This window comes from Spea bombifrons, chromosome 3, assembly GCF_027358695.1.
Source record: "Spea bombifrons isolate aSpeBom1 chromosome 3, aSpeBom1.2.pri, whole genome shotgun sequence".
Taxonomy (NCBI): Eukaryota; Metazoa; Chordata; class Amphibia; order Anura; family Pelobatidae; genus Spea; species Spea bombifrons.
In genome coordinates, this window is record NC_071089.1 from 85,075,119 (window position 1) to 85,092,977 (window position 17,859).

General features: G+C 37.8%; 1 pseudogene; it reads right to left on the bottom strand.

Moving 5' to 3' along the window:
- Nucleotides 1-17,859, bottom strand: part of LOC128482981 (probable cation-transporting ATPase 13A5) — a 43,526-nt pseudogene that overhangs the window by 5,407 nt on the left and 20,260 nt on the right.

Sequence of the window (17,859 nt, forward strand, 5' to 3'; positions counted from 1 at the left end):
AAACGTTCTCAAAGCACTTGCTTAGATGATATTGTTTGTGACATCATTGGGTGAAGGCTGGCAGTTTCTGCCCACATTTGTTGTGCTTTCGTTTGCGCCCATAGAAACAGGAAACGTGAGATTACCACTTTTTCAGCGCTAGTCATAACTGCTTCTGTACCCTGTCATCAGGAAATGCTGTAGCATTGCATTCTTAATAAACGTAAAATAAATTACTGTGGAAACTCTTCTACCTGCCATAAACATAAAGAGTGTGAGAGAATGTGAGTAAAAAAAGAGATAGTTCGAGACAAAAAAACTACGAAATAAAACAAAAATGCAGATTTGTACGAATTGAAGAAATTGGCAAAAGATATGAATCTGAATGCAAAAGTCTAGTTGCTGTGGGCTTTAGAATAAAATGTCACATTTGTTAGAGCAGTCTTCCTAGTGGTTTCTAAATGTGACTGTATCCAAGACTGGGAGAAACCACAGCAAGCTGAACCCTAATGGGCAACTCTGGAGCTAAATAGAGAAAATGTGTGAACTATCATCTATGCCTTATTTTCCTTATGCAGCGATTGGTGAAAAGTCTTCTAGGGCTCATCCAAGAGTGATCTTTTCCCTTGGTGAGATAGCATGAAGCAAAGCCATTGATCGGTGAGATATGTTAATTACTAGTTTAACTGAAAATGAATATAGCATAAAGTTTTATGTTATTCTCATACGATTAAGAAAGGCCATCCTTTGGCTAAAGTATCCATAAGGCATTACTTCATCTTCATGGGAAAGCCTAACAGGCAATATTTAGCCTGTTTATACAGGATCCAAAAACCCCACATAGACATTTAGTACAAAAGTGCATCGCTTGTGTTACATAATGCTGACCTTTTTTTGTTAACCTCTTATAGCCATAGTTATTGGTACATTTTTGCAATATATATTTGTAAAATATATGGTAATATACTAAATATGGTTTAAATTCAGTAACCATAATTGATAGATCTTACAAAGTGAAAATGATGATAAGGTTTGGGTACATATGACACAGAATAATCTTTCTTTACAATATATACACCCTTAAGAGTTCAAGAGGACGGTATTAGTTTTATCATTTAATCACTTTCACCCACAGTGACTTTTCTTGAATTCATTTCAATTATTTACACAGTTCATGTGGGGTTATTCATTAATAAATAAAAAGTATTTACTTAAGTGGTCATGGCACATATTCAATATTTGAGATTTGTGCTGTAAAGTCCTGGTAATGAGACACCAGCATGAGCATGGAAGATATTTTACATTTACTAGTGTAAACATGCTAACACATTTTGCTGATCCACAGACAGGGAGAGGAGTCGTACTTGGTTCTGTCAGTTTACCAAATACATGCTAGTTAATCATTAGGGACTTTTAATGTATGATGGGGAGTAATTACATTTGGAAAAGTAGTCTGTCCACCAAACTACCAGCCAAATATGTTACACATATGTATTCCAGACCGGAGTGCTGGGATTACAGTGGACTGGTTTGAGTTTGTAAGGAGCGCAGTTGTTTGTGTTTGCATGGAATGTGCAGGGGAAGAGACAGGTTGGAACGGTGGGTCCAGGGTTTCACATTCAATGTCCCCTAAGCACAGAAGGAGAAGGATGCAGACCAATGACAAGTGGGATTGAGATTTGTAGGGATTGCCCCCCCTCACACCAAGATTTGATAGTGGTGAGGAGAATGGCACGTGAGTTGAGGTGGGCTGAGAGCAGAAGTCAATGAGAGATGTGGACTGTGGAGGGGTTGTTAAGAGGAATGTGAAATGCAGAGATGTTAGAGAGAAGAATATAAACAAGTAACAACAGCAACTAGATGAGATCAATAGAGGGCCTAGCCTTAGGGATTCTTTGTCAAACAGAATTTGACTTTATGTATGCCAGGTTTCCCACAACACCCGTCTTTTACACATTACCTAACATACACAAGGACTCATACATTCCACCAGGCTGCCCTACAGTGGCAGGCAAAAAGTCTTTCAAACTATTGCTATTTATATGGAGAAAATTCTTTAAAAATATATCCCCAAAGGTCCTTTACCAACACATTTTCTACCGATATTAGAAGGTTTTGGATCCAGCCTTCCTGGTGGAATGATATTGGTCACTCTTGATGTCCAGTCTTTATATACTTCAACAGCCCACTAGGCTGTTATTGAGACCGTGAAGTGGACCCTCAAGCTCACCCTGTGAGAAGGGGCAGAGGGGGGAAGGCAGTGAGAAAGGGGCAGGGGAGGAAGGCAGTGAGAAAGGGGCAGGGGGGAAGGCAGTGAGAAAGGGGCTGGGGGGGAGGCAGTGAAGGGGCAGAGAGAAGGGGCAGAGGTGGGAGATAGTGAGAAGGGGCAGAGGGGGGAGATTTTTTTCCTCTTTTTGGGGGGATGGGGGGGCGCCAGAGGAGTAGTCCGCACAGGGCTCCAGAACACTTAAGGCCGGCTCTGTCCCCAATTTATAAACACATTTTTGTATGCATTCTTGCTGGGGTGTTTGTACTTATTATGTGTATTTTGAGGACAGTTTTCAAGTCCTTCAAGTTTCCCAACATAATTGCCATTTTAACCTTTAGAACGCAGAGTAAACTTTGGAATGAGGCGTTCAAATTCACTCTTCTCTGTACAAAAGTCTTGTTTTTTTTCACATGATTACAAAAAGGTTATAATTTGGATAACCTATGCCTAAGGCATTACTTCACCCTCATGGGAAAGCCTTTGTACAGAGAATGTCCTTATTAAATCTATTTCAACAGAATTCCAGAACACCCTTGATAAGGTTAGGTACAAAAGGGCATCTCTTCTGTTATACAACCTTTTTTTGTTTTAAACATTCTTATGACCATAGTTATTGGTACACCATGTACTATGCGCAGTTGTAGAATGCATGGAAATATTTTTGAAATACAGTAAACACGATTGATAGTTCTTACAAAGTTGAAAGTGTGGATACATTTGATTTTGATTAATCCGTCTGTACACAAAATCCCTAACTGCAAAATGTTTAAACTGTTAATATTGGAGTTTTACCTTCCCATCACTTTCACTCACAGTATGTGTTCTTCAATTTGTTTCAATTATTTACAGCTCATGCACAATTAATGAAACAAATATACTTACTTAAGTAGTTTTGGCACACATTCAATATTTGAGATTTTAGATGTAAAAGGTGAAGCCACCGATGCCTCCAGTTCTGATAATGAGATACCGGAATGAGCAATTTTCAAAGCCTGAAAGATATTATATGTTTGCTGATAAAAATACTAGCACACCTTGCTGATCCAATGTCTGGGTTAGCAAAGGGATGTACCTGGTTCTGTTAGTTTACCAAATACATGTTGCATGGGGAGGGTATTGGTGTATTTTGGGTTGGGATTACAGTTGAGAATGGGAATCTTGGTCTTCATATACTTGCTTAAAATAACAATCAATATAATACAAAAATCATGGGTAGGTGTTATTAACAATAAGAATTATGATCCTAGAAGTGTAACATCAACCAATGGGAGACAAGTTGAGTTGTAAGCTCATTGAGCTAGACCAGGTTCTTACTCAGCTTGTGAACCACTGTTGGCTCCTTCACCTTTATATGGATGTTGGATCCTATTTTACTTGATAAATGATAAATAAAACATTTAACTTACCCCACAGTCATTGGCTCCATCTCCACACATACCCACATAGTAGCTAGGAAAAGAAAAAATATTTATGCATACACTTTTATATCTGTGTTAGCTGAAATATACAAGACAATAATATGACACTAATAGCAAGACTGAAGCGTGAGGGAATATAGGTACCTCTCTTAAGCAAATATGTATAATAGTGTGAGCATGGAAGATGTGTGTCTTTATGTTCTATTGACGCATAAAAGCTATACTTGGAGAAAAAAGTATGTATCTTCAAAAAAGTTAAAACAATAGACAAATAGTCTGCTTCAACTTATAACACACAAACACATTTACAACTAAGTTTCTAGTTGCAACTAAGTTACTAATGACTTACTCACTGCTAAATCCAAGGGCCACTACTCCATGCTAATCCCACTGGACCTTTCTGCTGCTTTTGACACTGTGGACGCTGATGACACCCAGATCTATCTATCCTCCCCTGATCTCTCTCCCTCTGTCTTAGATCGTGTAATTAACTGCCTTGCATTTGTATCTACCTGGATGTCTAAACGTTTCTTGAAACTTAACCTCTCCAAAACTGAACTCCTCATCTTCCCTCCCTCCAATGCTAAGATCCCCCCATCTATCTCCCTCAATGTTAATGGTGCTATCATCTCCCCATCTACTCATGCATGCTGTCTTGGTGTCACCCTTGACTCCGACCTTTCGTTCACACCTCATATTCAGTCTGTCTCTAAAAACTGTCACCTCCATCTTAAAAACATTGCCTGCATCCGTCCCTTCCTAACACAGCATGCCACTAAGGCTCTTGTCCATGCCCTGATTATCTCCTGTCTTGACTACTGTAACTGTGTCTTAACCGGTCTCCCTCTTAACTGTCTCACCCCTCTACAATCCACCATGAATGCTGCTGCCAGACTTATCTTCCTCTCACAGCGCTTTACTAACGTCTCTCCCCTCTGTCAGTCTCTTCACTGGCTGCCTGTGCGCTTCAGGATTCATTTCAAAATCCTCACTCTTACTTTCAAAGCCCTTCACAGCGGTTCCCCTCCCTACATCTCCTCACTCATCTCTAAATGCACTCCTAACCGTTATCTCCGCTCATCCAATGATCTCCTTCTATCCTCTCCTCTGATTTCTAGCTCTCATGCCCGCTTACAAGATTTCTCAAGGGCTGCCCCTATCCTCTGAAATGTTCTCCCACGGCCTATCCGTCTCTCCCCCTGCCTTTATTCCTTAAAAAAATCCCTCAAGACCCACTTCTTTAAGGATGCTTACAACATAGCACACTAACGCCCTCCCATATTCCTTTAGCTCACCTTTCCTGCTCCCTCTCCTGCAATACTTTTACTAGTGTGGCTGGTCTATCCCTAAGAACGGCACTTTTACCTATTATGTAATACTCGTTTGAGCAGGACCCTCCTCACCTGTTGTCTCTGTTGTCAATTTGTTATGTTACATACTACTTGTTATGTCCTGTCTACCCATTGTACGGCGCTACGGAATTTGATGATGCTATATAAAACAAATAATAATAATAATAATATTAAACAAACACGCTATGAAAACGGGACACACCACAGAAGTAAATCAAGAACAGATTTATTATTATCTTTTATTTATATAGCACCAACAGTTTACGCAGCACTTAATACAATACATAAATTCAAGGGGTATGACAAGACAAGAACTGACAGACTAAGACAAACTAATAATAATAATAATTAAAGTGATGATCAGGCACTAAAAAGTATATATATATATATTGATTCATACAGACAAACTATATAGTGAAGAACAGTGCTGCAAGCACTAAAGGTACAGCCCCTATACAACAAACAATATTCAGTGAAAAGTAAAGTGTTGCGCAAAAAAATATATATATATATTGAACTTATGAATTGACAAATTTAATTCCATCCAAAACAACACAAAGTGTATCACACGGAAAATAAATTTGAGCAATACTTATATTTCTCTCAATTGTTAAACAGGACATCCATCCGTTGTGTCACGGGAACATATTAGCATGTGAAAAATAAAAAACAAAAAATATGAGATATTGTATAAAATCTGCAAGATCTATTCAATGACTATAACGTGAAATCACATGTATGATATTTACAAACCATTTTGCTCTATATTTTAAATTGCGCAGAGAGCTGCCCCATATCTCTGGAATCTACTCCCAACAAACCTTCAGCATTCACCCTCCCTCCCAACATTCAAGAAACATCTCAAAACTCACTTCTTCAGAGAAGCCGCACCATCTTAGCTGCTAGAACCTCCTTATCACTGATACAACCACCACACTACCTCTCATTTTTCTCTGTGCCTTATGTTTCTCACCCCATTCCCTCAAGATTGTGAGCTTGCAAGCAGGGCTCTCTTAGTCTGTGAAAAGTAAAGTGTTGCGCAAAAAAAAAACATATATTGAACTTATGAAGTGACAATAAATTGAATTCCACCAAAAACAACACAAAGTGTATCCCACAGAAAATAAATTTGAGCAATACTTATATTTCTCTCAATTGTTAAACAGGACATCCATCCGTTGTGTCACGGGAACATATTGGCATGTGAAAAATAAAAAACAAACAGCGATCATAGTGCTTTCCGTGTTTAGGTAAATACGTATCAAACACTTCCCCCAGGATAGTAACGCACTCACATAGAAACTTCTAAAGCGACGGCAGATAAGACCCAGGAGGCCCATCCAGTCTGCCCAACCTCTGAGTACTTTCCTTTAGTACCTGCCCTTATCCTGTATCTAGCTTGGCCTTATGCCTATTCCATGTTTGCTTAAATGCCTTTACTGTATTAACATCTACCACTTCTGCTGGAAGGCCATTCCATGTGTCCATTACGCTTTCCGTAAAGTAATATTTTCTGATGTTACCATTAAACCTTTGCCCCTCTAGCTTATGACTATGTCCTCTTGTTGTGGTTGTATTTCTCCTTTTAAATAAACTATCTTCCTTTACCTTGTTGATTCCCTTTAAGTATTTAAATGCTTCTATCATATCCCCCGTCACGTCTTTCTTCCAGGCTATCTAGGTTAAGATCCTTTAACCTGTCTTGGTAAGGTTTATCCTGTAATCCACAAATCATTTTAGTAGCCCTTCTCTGAACTTTCTCCAACATTTCTATATCCTTCTGGAGATACGGTCTCTAGTACTGTACACAATACTTCAAGTGAGGTCTCACCAGTGATCTGTACAACGACATGAGCTCTTCCCTCTTTCTACTGCTATACAACCAAGCATTCTGCTCGTAATCCCTGCTGCTCTACTGCATTGTCTGCCTACCTTTAAATCCTCAGAAATAATTACCCCTAAATCCAGTTTATTTATAAGTCTTCTATGTAGGACAGTGTCAAAGGCCTTACTGAAATCCAGATACACAATGTCTACTGCACCGCCTTGATCAATTACTTTAGTCACCCATTCAAAAAAAAATCAATAAGATTCGTTTGGCATGATCTTCCTGAGGAAAACCCATAAACTTGAGCAAATCAGCTTGCTCGAACACACAGCAAGAAATTCTGGCTTTGTAATTAGACCAAAATATTGTATGCTCCAGATTGATTGATTTCTACTTTGTAACTGGTTCTGCACAAACTGTTGCGAAAGACTATGACATAATATGACCTATGGGAACGAGTACAACACACACGGAACAAAGTATTTAAGGAAGGTGGAGAGAGCAAGTCGACATGCTACTGAGGAAGCCTGACTGGGCAAAACGCGTCTGTGTGCCGACGTCATTACGCTGTATCCGGAAGTCGTTTCAGCTGGAGAAAACCAGAGAGACTCTGATACTCGAGAAACAGATCTTTAATGTGAGCATAACGCACTTTATTTTATACGATAAGTTCTTCGTATATTTTACATCTTGCCTCTCCATTCGTATCCTCCTTTCGATACATCACCGTATGGACCGATAATCGATTGAGACACAGAAACGGAGGGAAGACTCTCCGGAGAAATACGGCTGATGATTACAAAGCCAGGATTTCTTGCTGTGTGTTCGAACAAGTCCGAGAAAGCTGGTTTGCTCAAGTTTATGTGAGTGCGTTACTGTCCTGGGGGAAGCATTTGATACATATTTACCTAAAGACGGAAAGCACTATGATCTCTGTTTGTTTTTTATTTTTCACATGCTAATATGTTCCAGTGACACAACGGATGGATGTCCTGTTTAACAATTGAGAGAAATACAAGTATTGCTCAAATGTATTTTCTGTGGGATACGCTTTGTGTTGTTTTTGGTGGAATTCAATATATTGTCACTTCATAAGTTCAATATATATATATATATATATATATATATATATATATATATTTATTTTTGCACAACACTTTACTTTTGACAGACTAAGAAAAAACGATATACATTAGGTGGAGAGAGCACTGCTTGCAAGCTTACAATCTTGAGGGAATGGGGTAACAAACATAAGGCACAGAGAAAGGGTGAGAGGTTAGAGGGTTAGAGCAGCTAAGATGGTGCGGCTTCTCTGAAGAAGTGAGTTTTGAGATGTTTCTTGAATGTTGGGAGGGAGGGTGAATGCTGAAGGTTTGTTGGGAGTAGATTCCAGAGATATGGGGCAGCTCGAGTGAGAGGGATATGTTCTTTTGCAAATATATAAAATACTTGTACTCTCTGCGCAATTTAAAATATAGAACAAAATGGTTTGTAAATATCATACATGTGATTTCACATTATAGTCATTGAATAGATCTTGCAGATTTTATACAATATCTCATATTGCATTCAGCTTTTGGTTTAAACCATCTCGGAAGAACTTACTTCATCTTTTGCAAATCTTCTATAACATTAGATTTTTGTCTTGGAGTCATTCTAGCAAAGATTGTCCCATTGAGAAGGATCTGCATAAAAAACTAAAATTGCAGTAAATCTTTTTTTTCTTTTTTTGCTTTTAATATATAATTAAGCTCAATAATTGCCATTTCAATTTTGGCTTCTTTCTTTTTTCTGAAAGTTCTTAAATTCAATCCATTGTCAGAAAAATATGTATGCTACAAGATGGAATTTAAGGGTTTCACCTGGGACTTAATACCTAAATGGAGATAAGTGGAACATACTATACTGGGTTCAGATGTAGAAGACTAATGGGAGTTCATATCACAGAAAAAAATATTGGCTTAGAAATTGACAAAATAATTACAAGTTCAAGAAGATACCTGTCATTTTTTGTTTCAATTTATTTTTCTATAAAGTGAAAAGTAAAGGGTTTTGAAATGCTTATGATTTTGGTACTTACATGTGATACCAAATTAGGGAAATGTTGGCTGACAATTTGATAGGATTTTCCACTTATGGCATAATGATACTTGCCTATTCTTGCATCTTGAAATATTTCATTACCACTCAACGCAACCTTTATTATTTTCATCTGCAATATATTCAGTATTATAAACAGGGAGAAGTAAAAAAAAGAAATAAAAATAAAACATATGGCAGTTTAAAAAAAAATACGTAAACATTGTGATAAATTAAGATAAACTAATACAGAAGGAGAAGATTAAAGGGGAGCTTTTTTAAAGGCAGCATTTTTTTTTTACCAGAATAAGATTAAAATAGGCTTCAAAAATATTCTGCTTTTTTTTTTTTAAATGGCTCCAGTTTTTGCATAATATAAGGTTTTCAGACAGCTGCATGCTAGTAATTGAATGTGTTGCAGCTCAGTTAATTCAGCCCAGCCTCACTCCTTATCATACTTTTGACAAACAATATAATGGTTCAGTCTTAATCTCCAAACCACACTCTAAATAATATAAGTCTATGGAGGAACGGACTTAACTAGCACTGACGTTAAAAATAAAATCAATGGTGTGATTTTTGAGCAGGTAGACCACCAAGATTATCATATGACAATAATGGCAGCCTCCTGGTTTACACATAAATCTGGGTTTTTATCAATGATAACCTGCATTACTAAATACAGCACTATTTTAATATTTTTTCAAATTATTTCCTATTTAAGGAGGAATGAGATGGACTCATACAGAATGTAGGTTATGGATAATACAGAGATCGTAATTGAACAGGTGGGATTTCAGTGAGCTTTTAAATAATCTGAGTGGGATGTCATAAGAGAATGCATTAGTATGTTAGTAGTTAGAAAAGGATGAATTTCTGAGACATTTTGCAGGTCAAGGTTGTTAGATTTGATGAGGACTAGACGTGAAGGTGTAGGAGAGAGTGGAGTCAAGTATAACCCAAGGCTCTGAAGTTGGGCTGTTGATTAGACACAGAATCTATAGATAATAATAAAAGGATTAAAAGAACAAAAGACTCACTTTAAAGTCGTTAATAAATGGTATAGGGTCCCCACCAAAATCACTCGTATGTTTACATCTTGCTCAAATATCTGCTGGCGATGTGAGCAGGCGGAGGGAACCTACCTGCATATATGGTGGGCATGCCCAATAGTGTCTAAATTTTGGGCAGATATTTTAGTCTTTTTGAAAACTGTTGATGATATAATATTGCCAAACTTACCTTCATCTTTTATATTACATCAAGGTTGGCCCTCGATGTCTCCGTCTCAACTAAACTTAACGATACACACATGCTTGGCAGCCAAGAGATGTATCGCTAGGGAATGGAAACAAGCTAGACATTTTGTTTGGTCTCATTTTGAGAAACAACTGATCTACCAAATCACTATGGAAAGGGAGATCTCTCGAACGCTTCATATATCCTTAAAAAAATTTCGTAATTGGGACACATGCCTTCAAAAAATCAATAGTCTACGTTCTTAAATGGACTAAAATTCCTTCTCATTTCTGGTACTTATAAGTAACCCTCGCCCCTGCCCCAGCTCCATCTCGTCAAAATTTCTATTGGTTCCACTATTCATTTTCTGTGTCTGGTCTGTTGGTTATATAGCTGATATGGTGAAGATTAACTGAATGATTTTCATTAATTTTGTTTTCCACCACTTGCTATGGCTCTAGACAGATTGTATATAACTTTGTCTTTTTTAACTGTCCAACACAGAGGTTGGTTATAAATAAATAAATAAAAGAACAATAATGTAAAAAATATTTTTTCTCTTCTATAAGTAATATTATTTGGTCTTTTATAAAACTTTATGCAGTGAGCGTCATCAGTGTATTCCTTCTTGATAAGAAGTTGTCAGCTTCTGAAGCACATGTGGGTCTGCTGTAGAGCCGATCGCATGATATAATTAGACGCTCACCTTCCAGTTGATTACATGAGCTACAAATTATAACAATGTTGAACCTACATTTGGTGTATTCTCCTCCTCTTGGTTCTTTTCCACTAGTTGGACCACAACTGATGCTGGAGAGTCTTCCTCTGGGTTGGTAGCATCTATTATTAATAAATTAGCACAGCCTGGGACCATCCCAGAGTTTATTCCAACAGTACAGGCTGTATGAATATTATCACCTTCATATATATATTGAAGAAGGGGAAAAAAGCTTTGATTAGATAAAACCACAATATTAGGAGACCTGTATGATCATTTTCAAAGTAAACACTTTAAATGCTTATACTAAAAAAAAAAAAAAAAAAAAAAGTTTGTTTCTCATTACCCAGATATTTTTTCCCACATCTTAATTATATACGGTAATTTCATTGTATTAGTTTCACATCTACATATTTTTTTTATATTGCACCACCAGCATTTAACTTTATCTTTTTCAAATGTACAACTGATCTGTACAGCATTGTTAATTGGTGTTCATAGGCCATCTTCCCCACGTGCCTGGATTAGTTTCTTCTTTCCATGAGCACATGATGTGTATTTCACCTGCTCACGTTCCACAAATTTACCTCAGCAGCCTATCTAGACCCCACTGACTAAAGGCTGTCTGGAGTTAGAGGAGTTAGAGACATGAGAGAGTTGGCATCTCCTATAGCCACTTGAAATTGTTCTTTAAAACAAAATACGGAGACTGTATGTCTGTTACAAGTGTATACAGTGACACTTTCTTCAACATATATGCAATTGATATGTTTATTGAAATACACTCACAAAACAAATGGCACTCAGACCTGCTCAAGTGCAAACAGCACATAAGTAATAAGGTTGCCTCTACATGTGATAGGAGAAACTAGGCTGGTGGCTGTACAGCAAAATTAGCTTGGAAAAGTCCACCAATACCTAATATGGTGTAACTGAACGTCCTTTTAAACACAAGGAGTTAGTCAGAGATCTTTCAGAGTCACTTGTCTTCTAGGGTAAAAAGCCAATTCCAGATCCAGATATAATTTAAATATTTATTTTCTTCAAATCAAAACACGCCAAACAAACAAAATAAATCCAACAGCTCTCCTGGCTGGCAATAAGAAGAGCGAGTGAATTGAACCAAGCTGGGCTTTTTAACCCCTTCTGATTAGACCAGGTGAGCTATACTTGGTCACCTGTAAATCCTGGTCTTGATTTTAAAAGCTGTTGGAGCACCAGCCCACCCTGCTCTTCTGGATACTCCACCCCAGGGACCCATTACACAATTTGCAAGTCACTTCCTATATTGTAGTTTTTTTTATTGCGCTTCTCTTTCCCTGGGGCTTTAATTTTACATATAAGGACACACCAAATTAGCCAAAGTAGGGCGTATATACCGCCCATCCACTACTGTACCGGCCTTTCTGTCACAATAGATACAGCATCCGATTGCCGCATCTAATAAGTAAAAGCGCTATTGCATTTACAAAGGTTATTATTATGCATTGTTTTATATAGCATCATCATATTCCGTAGCCCTGTACAATGAGTAGGCAGGACATAAGTAGTATATAGCATAACATTTGACTTACAGAAACAACAAATGAGGAGGGCAAAGTATATTTGAGGACTGTTTTACAGCATAACTCCCCTTACTAAATAGTGATCTAGACATTGAAGGTTGTACTTAATGACTCCTATCATTATATATTGAGTTAGACAATGAGAGTGACACTGACATTGGTTCAGCATATTTCATAATCATATAATTTCTTAATCATATCATTAACAGTAAGGCAGACACTGAGGGTAGAACAGCATAACTCACAATACTATATGCTGAGCCGGAAGGTGGTACAGTATAACTCCCATCAAAATGTACTGCGCCATATGGTGGTACACCACAACTCCCATCATTACATAATGATCCATAAGACACCAATGATGGTACAGCATAACTCCCATAAATAAATAGGAAGCTGGTCACTGAGGGTGGTACAGCATAACTCCCATCACTTTATGCTGAGCCAGACACTGACAGTTGTGCAGCATGACTTCTACCATTATATATCCAGAGAGTGGTACAGCATAACACCTATCGTTATAGAGTGAGCAAGACAAAGATGGTGGTATGGTATAACTTATTATATAAAAAGCCATACACAGATGGTACAGCATGAATCCCACCACTACATACCAAGCCAGGCACTGATGGTATTTCAGTACATTTCTTTCTCAAGGTACATGCAATTTCTGGACATGTGCATTTCAGTTTTCAAACTTGGAAGGGCACAGCAGAGCCATATTTGCAGTGCATATTTTTAAAAACTATACAGCACAGGGAATCTGATTAGGGGCATAATGGCATGTTCCACATCAGCACCTTTCACAGTTTGTGTAACAAAAAAGGAAAGCGTTTTTCACAACCACTTTGCAGTTTCACCATCTTCGATTTCTGAAGGGATATGTGAAAGAATATAAAGGTTTTCGATTTGTATTCAGCATCATCCCCTGGGTACAGCAATGTCCCACATGCATGGGTAAGTCATGTTTATCAGATGTTGTGGGGTCAAAATTGGAACATGTGCAATTCAGTTTTCAAACATGGAATTTTGAAAGATCTCTTTAATAAGCCAATGTCTAATTTGAGACACAGCAGAGGATAAATTTCAATTTAACCTCATAAAAGTACATATTCCCTAAAAGCACACACCTTCAAGATACCTCACTTACCTTTCTACGTGACCCACTGGAACACAGAATTTTTAGGTTTTTGTTGTACCTTTCAGTTATGTTTTTGAATGAATGTTGAATTCTCCTAAGCACATAGTTATCATTATATTTGAGGAATACACAGTCACAAAAGACCCTTAAATCAGGAGTGCAAAAAAGTTTAAATATGTTTTTTACGGTTGAACCAGAAAGGCATACATCATGATCCTAGGGGTTAAAACTACCACTAAACATAGCCTCAAACTATTTATTTCCCCGAAAGCAAAATGCCAGAGGACCTCAAACCTACTTACCCATCCAAGTTATGTTTTAAACAAATAAAATGTTTGGGTTTTTTGTTTATAATGTGTGTGTGGTTTTCTTTTTACCTTGGATGACCCAACTCTCTCTGTGGCAGCTGTCATTCATTATATGGGGACAACAAGTTGCTGTCATAATGATCAGATCACTCCTTCAATCACCATCAGCCCACTCTTGATTGGCTCTGCAGCAGTTATAACAAAGTTCAACTGACAGGAATTGATGATTGTGGCGATCTGGGGACATTTTTTAACTAGGACATATACATCAATAGTCAAGGACCATGCTTGGCAGGATGTGTATATATATATATATATATATATATATATATATATATATATATATATATATATATACACATATACATACATACGTACATACATACACACATATATATATACATACACACATATACTGCTTTGGCAGTGCTACAATGATGGTGGCTTGAGGGAGTATCAAAAAGTCAGTTCACACGTATGAGGTGCAATTGTACAAATTTGAGTAAATACAGGTTATCAAAGATAAGTTGGGTGCAATTATAGAGGAAATAGGCAGGATAGCTATTGACAAATCTCAGAGAATGAAAATAAAAAAAATGGAAATATAATGTGTTAATATAGCTCTATATATCAGAGAGGCGCCAGATTATCTAGAAATATAAAGAACATTCTAACCCCTAGCTTCATAGGACATAGAATCCAGCAGGGCATGTTCAAGTGAAGGGCTTCTTTATGTGCTATAGTTGTAATACAGGTCTATTGAATCCCCACAAACCAAGTGGTTTTTCCAGTTTTACAACTGCGATACAGGAAACATTTGCAATGCGGTCACAGGAGGCAATAGGAAGGAAGAACATGAAGACACCTTGTGTGAAAAAGAAAGTATACTTTCTTTGTATTCTATGATTTTACATATCCCCACATAATAACAATCACCTGTTCCCAAGCAGTCCTTAAAAGTTGGTAAATACAACTTCAGATGAACAACACATGACATATAACATCTCATGATTTAGTCAACAAAAATAAAGCCCAAATGGAGAAGTCATGTGTATATGTAAGTAAACCCTTACTGCATCCATATAATTTAAGATGCTAAGTAGCAGACATGTGCTACTTATCAAATTCTCTTGCTTAATTGATCGCCAGCAAGTGTGACCACCTCTATAAAAGCCAAAGAAAGTTGGTCTTGAGTCAAGGAGGAAAACGGGAATGATATTTGAGAAGCAATTGTTGCTGCTCATCAATCTGGGAAGGGTTATAAAAGCCATTTCCAAACAATTTAAAGTCCATCATTCTACAGTGAGGATGGTTATTCAAAAGTGTTAAACATTCAAGACAGCTGCCAATCTTCCCAGGAGTGGATGCCCCAGCCAATGGTCAAGCTGTGCAATGCTCAGAGAACTTGAAAAAACCCAAACCTCATACCAATATCAAGTACGGTGGTGGATGGGTGATGATTTACACTTTTTTGCAGCCACAGGACATGAGAACCTTACAGCCATTGAGTCAACCATGAACCCCTCTGTATACCAAATTATTCTAGAGTAAAAAGTGAGGTAATCTGTCCGACAGCTAAAGGGTGGCCGAAATTAAGTCATGCAACAGGACAAAGATCCCAAGCACAGCTTCAAATCTGAAACAGAATGGCTGAAAAGGAAAGAATCAAGCTGTGGCAATGGCCCAGTTAAAGTCCAGACATCAACCCGATTGAAATGCTGTGGCAGGGCCTTAAGAGAGTTGTGCGTAAACAAATGCCTGCAAACCTCAATGAACTGAAGCACTGTTGTAAAGAAGGTTGGGCCAAAATTCTTCTACAACAATGTGAGAGACTGTTAAAGTCATACAGAAAATAATTACTTCAAGTTATTTATGCTCAAGGTGGCTTTAAAAGCTATTTAATCATAAGGTGTACATTGTTTTTCATACATGGCTTCTCCATCTTGAGTGAAAGTAGGAGATGCCAACTCTCTTATGTCTATAGTTATGATATGGGATTGAGGAGCCCTTGGATAGTATGCATTTAGGAGCTAGCCATTTTCCTTCACAAAGCCATTACTCCAGAAGGAAGTTTCCAGGTAGGTAGATACTATTTAGAACCATTATAAAGAGAATCCTACATGCTGCTGATATGTATACTCACATTTCCTTATTATATATAATGAAAAAGGAACATAAATATCTGTTAGATACATATCTGCAAATGTAACTTACCTGTTACCATGACAGTTCTTATATTAGCAGATGTTAGCTCCTGAAGAACAGGCTTTGTTTGAGGCTTGAGTCGATTTTCCATAATTAAAAATCCAAGAAACATAAGGTCAGATTCCACATGATCCCTAAATATTTTAAACAATAATTTGAATGTGAAAAAATTACTAAATGCACATCACATGCTTTTAATATAATCTGTCCTGGGTGGGTTGTTTGTAATATGCCTGTCATAATACTGACACTAAACCACTTTAATCACTAAATATAATTTGTAACGGACTTCAAGTACTCGGGCTGAGCACCTCCATTGATGCTTTGCTTTCTCTGCTATTTTTGGGCCATCTGCTATTACCGCACCAAGTCTAACTATTCAGCGTTGTCCAAGATGTTCAGATAATCTTGAGGAGGGTGTCTAATCACTATTCGAAGGTACAGCCAGTGATCATAGCTGTGAAAATAGCAAATTATTCTAGCCTTCACCTCACACCATGAGCCAAGACTACATGTACGGGTCCAAACCAAAAATACAAGAACACTTTAGTACAGCCAGATTATCTAAGGGTCATTAGCATACAATAGCACACTCAGCAGTTATTACAGTTCCCCATGAAGTCCTCGTCCCACAACACCCTGCATTCCTGCTAAAACACCCCTCAGCCCCACCGAAGCAAACAAGCCACTCTTGTCACTGATGCCCTCTTGGCCTTCTGTGGTGACCTGGGCAAAATGGGCTCCAAACCCTAACCAGATACCCCAAAACCAACGCACATTGTGCTGTCCTAGCTCCCTGTGGCCCTGAGCAATCACCATGGAAAGAGTTATCTGATCGGTGGGTAGTTCAAACACACTTTATGATGACAAATATCCTGTAAAACGTCCACCAAAAAACAGAAACCCCTGTCCTGCAACATTGGGTCCATGACAATCTTAAAGATAAAAAAGATAAAGTGACAGAATTGAAAATACACCAATTGATATTTAAAACAGTGTGTCCTGTCACAAACCCTTTTAATGTTTATACTGAGTGCCCTCAACATCTGCCAATTGCTTTGCAGAATATAATTGCCTGAGGTCTCCTGTCATGCCAAGCCTCATGGTGTGGTAATTTAATAAAATTGCCTGGATAGATAGACTTGCATATCCCACAGAGATTGACCTCTTAACTCAGGTCACCTCCAGACACAATAAAAAAGCAATAGAGCGATGCAAGGCCTTTTCGGGTTTGTATCCAAATAGAATTTTTTCTAAATTGCTAATATTTGTCTCTTTTCTCTGAGAAATTCATAACTGGTCAGCCCACCTCTGTCAAAGAGGTCTCTAACTACCTTGATTCCCTTGCCGCACCAATCTGATATAAGAATTGCAACAGAGATGCCCACATGTCCCTTAAAGAGTTCTATTCCATATAGCTATGGAATGCAGACATGGAAGATTAGATTTAACACTTGTGTAAGGGGATAAGTAATCATTGTGTGTTTGGGTGTCGTCGTGGCAGAGCCTGTCCTGGTGTGTGTGTGTGTGTGTGTTTGGATGTCGGTGTGGCAGAGTCTGTCCTGGTGTGTATTTGGTCACTTTACTTACTGTAGGAATAAATTGATTTATTTTTTACTTATTCAGAGATAAAATGCCCTCCTGAATTTGTAGTCACTTCAGAGGACAAAACTTTCTAGGCCTAGAAATTAGTGAGAGGAAAAGTGAAGGTTTTGTGTTATTTACTCTTTTTCACTCATTTTATTAAAAAGATTAATC